The sequence below is a fragment of the Camelus bactrianus genome, chromosome 2 (genome assembly GCF_048773025.1).
Source record: "Camelus bactrianus isolate YW-2024 breed Bactrian camel chromosome 2, ASM4877302v1, whole genome shotgun sequence".
Classification (NCBI taxonomy): Eukaryota; Metazoa; Chordata; class Mammalia; order Artiodactyla; family Camelidae; genus Camelus; species Camelus bactrianus.
In genome coordinates, this window is record NC_133540.1 from 124,006,249 (window position 1) to 124,013,752 (window position 7,504).

The 7,504-nt window shown below is 39.6% G+C and overlaps 1 long non-coding RNA gene across 1 annotated transcript; it reads right to left on the reverse strand.

Moving 5' to 3' along the window:
- Nucleotides 1–209: 209 nt before the first annotated feature.
- LOC141579415 (uncharacterized) lies at nucleotides 210–1,659 on the reverse strand. Its single transcript, XR_012510708.1, has 3 exons — nucleotides 1,594–1,659; nucleotides 711–813; nucleotides 210–461 (listed from the first exon to the last, which is right to left on the reverse strand). It is a non-coding gene; the product is annotated as an uncharacterized LOC141579415 (long non-coding RNA).
- Nucleotides 1,660–7,504: the final 5,845 nt, after the last annotated feature.

Here is a 7,504-nt window from a genome sequence, read left to right on the forward strand (position 1 = left end):
CTTCTCTGAGTTCAGGTTTTCTCACTGGTAAAAAATGGATTCATAATACCAGTGCTAACAACCTCATAAAATTATCAATATCGAATGAGATAATACACATATGAAAATGCTGATACTGTTTATTATTTAGAATTAACAGTCACATAATCAAATCTCATTGAAGGTAATCTTCAAAGACATACCTCATTTTTAATTTGACGCTCCAGAAATGCTTCATTATAATACAGTCTAATGTGTCATTTGGAACATTTAATCCATCAACAAAGAGCATAATAGGGGGACAGTTTCTATTTAATCATGCAAGAATAATTGTGATAGGAAGGTTACACTTGAAACATCCACTCCTGGGGTGGGAGAAGGGGATGTATTATGCTTCAGCTTTCAAATTCACAGAAATGGATCCTTCGTTCTTGTGTGGCATTTCACAATGTTTTTGTCCTGGGAAAGGGGCGGGGCAGAGGCTGCAGAAAGAGGGACAAATTGGAAAGGTCTCACTTCTTTTCAATTACTATAGCCAGACTCCAAGGACATCATTCACAATGGGCAGTACATGAGACGCTCCCTCCAGAAAACACTTTAATTATGGGCTGCTGGCATGTGTCCAGGAGGGAGCTGGCTATCAGAGGCTGGGAGGCTGGAGCAAGGCTTTCAATCGGCCCCATTCAGAGAAGGGAATACCCGGGGGGGGGGGGGGGACACAAAGTGATTACCGTCATCAAGAGCAACTGCAGCAACACTGGACTTGGGCCCGGGTTGTTCACAAACAGGCAATTCCTCCTGCGCGACATTTGTGTTGACCTCCTCGTACAGAAGCTCCAGAAGGAAAAAAGCAGGGGATAACCTTTTCCTTCTTAATCATCAACATTTAGCAGGGTAAATGTCATCTGCCGTCTGACTTTTCATTAACCGTATAAAATCCTGGGAAACGGTCCCTGCACTCAGAGACCTTTTTTTTTTTTTAATGATTTCCCCTACCGCGTTTCTTTTTGTTTTAAAACCCAACTATTTAATTTGCTTGTGCCCCTGACAATTCCTATAGGGATTGCTGGAGGTGTCATGCCTGCAACCTCCTCATCAGAAGTTTCTTAAGGCAGAATTATTGGAAGCAAATTGGGTAACTACGCTAACAAGGAGACTCAATTTAACTGTCATCGGGAAATTATAAAATAGCTTATCAGAGATTGAATGTGAAGGAAAGACCCCAAGGATTGTAATTTAAGAAGCAGTAGGTTAAACTGTGTGGGGAAGATTTCCTTTAGCTCATTAGTACTTGAAGTCGCAAGCATTTAAGGATCTAAGACCCGCCAAGGGAAAAAGCCTGCCTTCGGTTCTCCTGCTGGAGAGTGATTAGCTGGAATTAACAAGAGCACCGCTAGGGATTTCTTCCCAGATCAATTCAAACAACAGTTTCCCTGACACAGAAGTCTTACGAAACAGTTAACCTGGCTTTGCAACCCGGCTTGTGTACCACGGAGGAGTGTGTATGTCTGGCATTTTCTCTCTGCAGAGCAGAATGTCACTGGGAAATTATTGAGATAAAAACACATCCACCCTGCACCTGTCACAGAGTCATGTCATGATGAGAAAAATTACCTGGTGGTGCCTGGTTCTGCGGATGTCTCCATTTTATTCCCGGACCTGCCACTCACTCACTTATTTGTAGTTCCATGAGCAAATTCCCGTAGGCAGGGTTAATGGTTGGGGAAGGCGGGTGGAAAGCCATCAGTCAACTATTAGCTTCAGCAAGCATTTCAGCAGTCTGATTCATTTTGTCTAAGCTGCCAGTCATACAGTGTAGGACAAGGACCACGTCCAAACTCCCGTCGTAGGTGGTCCTAGGCTAAGCCTGGACACAATCTCTGTAATGCATCAGACACACTCTTCAGGGATGGTATTCAAGTAACAGTCCCCCCAAATTGCCCCCAATAAACCAGATTGCTGAAAAGAATAGATGGTCCTAATAAAATCAAATTTCAGGCTTATGGTCTGAATTTTCGCCGAATCCTAGAGAGTTTGGCTTTGTCATCAAATAACCTGAATTCGAATCCTAGCTCCACCACAAACTGCATGACTCTGGGCCAGCCATCCAAGCTCTGGAACCTCACCCATAAACACGGAGATAATCAGGAGACGACCTAGCACATAGGATTAGAATAGGCACCAGTGTAAGTAGTGTATTTCAAACAAACCGGGAGATATAAAGCAAAGAGGTATTTTACTGAATGGATACTCAAACCAAAACTACCCTGATGACAGCCCATTAAAAAATAATAATGATTAAGTAAAATCATGGAATGGAATTTTTATATCATACAGTTATTCTTTTCTTCAAAATATGAGTTGAGAAAATGCATTTTGATTCATGAAATATCCCCATTAGTCAGGCTGCAGTTTACTCAGGTAATATTTTTGGAGACTACAGTGTATCTGTCTATATTCTTGGCAGAAGGCAACTGGCTATCTTCAACAGAAGAGAAGTACTAGGAGTTTATCAAGGAAACACGGAATTGAAAAGGGTCTTAAAAACCAGACTTCCGATGTGGCAGGTTACAAAGACTCTCTCCTTGACCAAACTGACTTCTGTTCTCAGCTGGCCTTGCTCTCTGTCCCGTCTGTCTTTGGCCTGCCTAGCCTACTTATAGCAAGAATCCTGCTAAGTCAGTTTGTAAGAATCCCCCAGCCTTGATATCTTGTCACCCTTTATATGTGATCCAGTTCCTCGTCCCTCACCTTCGATACGTAAGTCCTTCGCCTGCCTTCAGCAAAAAATCCTGTTAGGTCAGTTTAGCAAGAAATTCCTTACCCTTGGTGTCTCCTCTAAGTAATTTTCTATCCACTGACATCTCTGATCCTGCTCCTTGGCTGCAAATCCATAGCTGCTCCTTGGTGGATTCAGAGTTGAACCCTATCTCTCTCCCCTACCACAATAGTCATAATTCCTATTACAATAATCTTGAATAAAGTCTTCCTTATCCTTTTAATAAGCATCAGAACAGTTTTTCTTTAATGCATGAAAGAAAGAGGCTGTACAAGGTCAAGGACACAAACAGCACGAGTGGTCTCCTCTCCCAGCATGAGGACCACCACGGCACCGTGGACTCTCCCAGCTTCTCCTGGTCTTTGCAGCACTTGCTCCCAATTCCAAATTCTGGACGGAAGCATCCAACTGGCTCAGGCTTAGGTAGCCTGTCCCAGCCCTGGTTACTGGGTAGTGGAAAGAGGGACAGTTTTCCCTCTATATTCCATGGACATGGATGAAGCAGGTGGAATATTTCCCAAAAAAGAGAGAACAATTATATGCTAAACAGCCAAAAATACCAACTTTCTACTGTGAGTAGCTATTGGGTGTGGCTCACGGGCCAGATACTTTTCACACCCCATGTAAGAATTTTTAATTAATACTTAAAACCACCTGGAAAGATGAAGTGTCTTATGTCCACGTTAAGATGAGAAAACAGGCTCCGATAAACTCAGTGCCTTTTTCAAGAATTATACATCTCCTAAGTGATAAGATCCAGGCCTGTCTGGCCTCATCTTTCACACCACTGAGCTGGCTCTCGTCAAAATTGGTTTAAGTGTTGGGCCCAGGGCTGAATGAAATAATGAATCAGAAAAGAACCTTATGAACCAGTATGAAAGGAAAAGAGAACAATGAGAAATAAATCAGGATCTCTTTTTCCTTCTGTGAACATAAGGCAAGGTGCTGTGTGAGATGCACACAGAGGAAAAGTGAAAAGCAGCATTGTCTCCCACGGGCTTGGGTGCTCTGGTGGCTCACTGCCCACTGCTGCAGGAGCTGTGCCCTGCCCTTGAATAGGGAGGCTGGGTGCTGCCCTCTCTGTGCTGGGTGAACCTCACTGCTCCAGAAATGCTGAACTTCCCTGCACCATGAATATGTATGATTTGTCTTTGCCAAGCATTGATGAAGATCAGTTTAACCTGAGGATGATTCTGACCAAAAAAGGCTTTGTCCTTTCCCTGGAGTTTTTTCTTCCCTGCAAGCTGATGACACTCAAAACAGTAATGGAAATTACTGACTGTGTGTTACATTTCTTAATATTTTAACTACTTTTACTCATATGGATCTGGACAATGAAGAGAATAATAATCATTTGAAATTCACATCTATAAACCTTTCAGACACGATTACAAATACTTTTTTCTTCAACTCTCTGGGCAAGGTAGAATAAAGTATAAAGGTTAAAAATAAAAGCTGGCCTAGAATCCTTGCTTTGCTACCTATTAACTGAGTATCTTAGAGAAAGTTACTTAACCTCTCTGAGCCTCATTTTCTCCACCTGTAAAATGGGGATAAGAATAATATAGAATTCATAGGGCTATTATGCACAGTACCCGCCACGTCATGAGTATTAAATAAAAAGGGAGTTATTTTTATCTTTATTTTACAAGAACTTGGAGAAATTAGGTAACCTGCCGAGATCACAGGCATCACGAAAAGCTTAAACTCTGTCTTGATTTTAAAAACAGGACATCTTTCCTACCCAACTTCCTGCCGTCTTTTACATACACACCACCTTGCTAATTCACATTTATTCTTCTATCCACTATGATTAGTGAAGAGGGTAAGAAATTCTTCTCTAGGTCCAACAGGTTTGCAATCTCTGAACATAGGTGATCTCTTTCACTGAGAGCCACCCTTAGCTAGGCACAGCTCCAGCATCTCTCCTTTTCATTAGTGTTCTGTTGAGAACATGTTTCCCCAAGGCTGCATTCAAAAATTTCCCAAATGTCTATTTTTGCGTGACTTTGTTAATAAGTTTTTAACATTTACTCCCTGCTGGATAAAGTAGGACTTCCTCGCCTGAGGGGGTAGTGTCACTCCACACAGGACTCTTTATCCAAGTACAGAACATACCCATGATCCATAGACTCATGAAAATAACTGAGGGAAAGAAGCCCAGAGTAGAGACACAAATGCAAAACATGAAAAATGGAAGATGCTTCTACCTTCACATATGAAAAAAAAATTACCAACAAAGCCCAAAAGATGAGCAAATTCCAGGCAGCATCACAGAAAGTTTAGAATAAAGGAATGAACTATTTATTCCCTCTGTGTACTCCACACCAGAATTCAGCCACATTCAGTGTGAGCCCTGAGAAAACTAGAAGCAACTTTCTTAAATTGTCAAAAATTATTACATCATTGATTCTATTGGGTTTTTTTCAAAAATATGAATATGGAAAATAAACTCAGGATGAGGTGAATATACATTCCCTACAAATGTGCCCTCTCACACAGGATGGAATTCTGACACAGATATAACTCCGTAATTGTTCACAGCTTTTGATTCTCTGCTCTCCTTTCAGCATCCTATAGGGCTCCTTGATGATGTACTTGAGTAAGTTTTCACCCACACAGATCTCCTGGGTACTCAGGTCCCAGCTGTCTTCTCTTCCATTTTCTTTTATTCGTTCACAACAACTTCATTCATCTTTGTGCATATATTACCTCCTCTCTCATTTATTTAGAGGAAAATGATTAATACAAGTAGAAATGTGAAATTCTATTTCCCGTCAAAATATCTCCCATCTCATGATTCCTTCCAAAGAATGTTTTGAGTATTAAAAATATGTACTAGACAACCATATGTTAAAAGGTATTTATGACTCTCTTGGCATGGGTATGATCTCAGAGATTTACTTCAAGTTGAAAAATTTTAGGTGTTTAAAAAAACTGTAATGAAGCCAATTAGTAAACACCTATATCTAGTATTTTAATATGGTTTTTAGTCAATGAAAATAGAAATCAAATTGAATAACTCTACTCACACTAAAGTAAAACTTTTTATGGCTTAAGTGAATATTAAAAAAGATAATTTTCTAATCACATTTATAAGCCCCTAGATGGACATTTGAAGTGAACTATGGCTGTTTACAAAGCAGAACAAGATGTCCCATTTGTCAAGGCTAAAAGTCATAAGGAGATGGCAAAAGGATAATGCTATTTACCATACAGATAACACTTATTAAGGGTTTATTCTCTGTCAGGTGCAGCACTAAGCACTTTATAGTACATTGTTCCTTTTAAAATGCACAATAGCATTATTCTTGCCTCCATTTTAAATACAGGGAATTCAAGCCCAGAGAGGTTAAGATTTGCCAAGGATGGGGTAAATGCCTCAAGTAAATGGTAGAATAGGGTACTGACATGTTTATCTATTTTTAAAGGCACACACTCTAAATTGAACTTCTTCAATCATTTCATCCACAAATATTTATTGAGACCTCTAAAGTGCTGGGTAGAGCTCAAGATTCTGGTGAAACAGGAATAAGCAAGAAAGGCAAAACCACTGCCTTCCTCAAACATTCTTTTGGGAGCAGATGGAAAATCAATACATAAACTAATGAACAAGATTATTGCAGATGGTGATAAGTGCAAAACAGAACAGGATGATGAGCCAAGAAGTAAGAAATAAGGACAGCTGACAATTCCCATACATACCTCTTAAAGGTCTTACTGGGGAGGTGACAGTGAAACCAGATCCCCAGGTCCCGAACCATGAGAAATCCTCTGACATAAGGGGCCTGGGGCAGTCTTCTGCAAAGTCCTCCCTTGAGAGGTCAGAGGAACAAAATGAATGCCAGGGCAGCCAGAGCACAGACTGGGAAGGAGAGCGAGCATGGTGTGGGCTGCAGTTAGAGACAGGCAGGATCAAATATCTTGACAACAAACACATTGCCATGTAAAAAGTAAAACCCATAAACATAAAGGTTTCACTATTCTAATGCAAACACTGCCAAGAGTTACATAGTAAACGGTATTTATGTCAAACACTTTATAAGGGAAAGATTTAGCCTAAATATCAATATAATGATTACTACATTTTTATATTTAGATAGGAAAAATATTCCATTTTCAACACTATAGGTAAGTTTTGGCTTGAGCTATTTAGATGTGTGGGGATTTTTTTTTTTTTTATAATTTCACTCCTTTATTTACCATTGCAAACAGACAAAAAAGATGCATACCAACAGGTTAATGGTGTTATCTCTAGGTGATGGGAGTGATGAATAATTTTAATAACCTTCTTTTTACATATATTTTCTAAATTTTCTCTTTTTTGCTTTCTTTATATTTTTTATTGAAGCATAGTTGATTTACAATAGTATATTAGGGGTACAACATAGTGGGTGATTCAATATTTTTATAGATTGTACTTCATTTAAAGTTATTACAAAGTAATGACTATATTTCTCTGTGATGCACAATAAATCCTTGTTACTTATTTATTTTATACATAGTAGTTCGTATCTCTTTATCCCATACCCGTATCTTGTCCCTGTCACATTCCTTATCCCCACTGGTATCCACTAGTTTGCTCTCTATACCTGTGAGTCTGTTTCTCTTTTGTTATATACATTTGTTTGTTTTCTTTTTTTAGCTTCCACATATATGAGATATCACCTCACACTTGTCAGAATGGCTATCATCAAAAAGTCTACAAATAACAAGTGTTGAAAAGGATGTAGAGAATAGGGAACC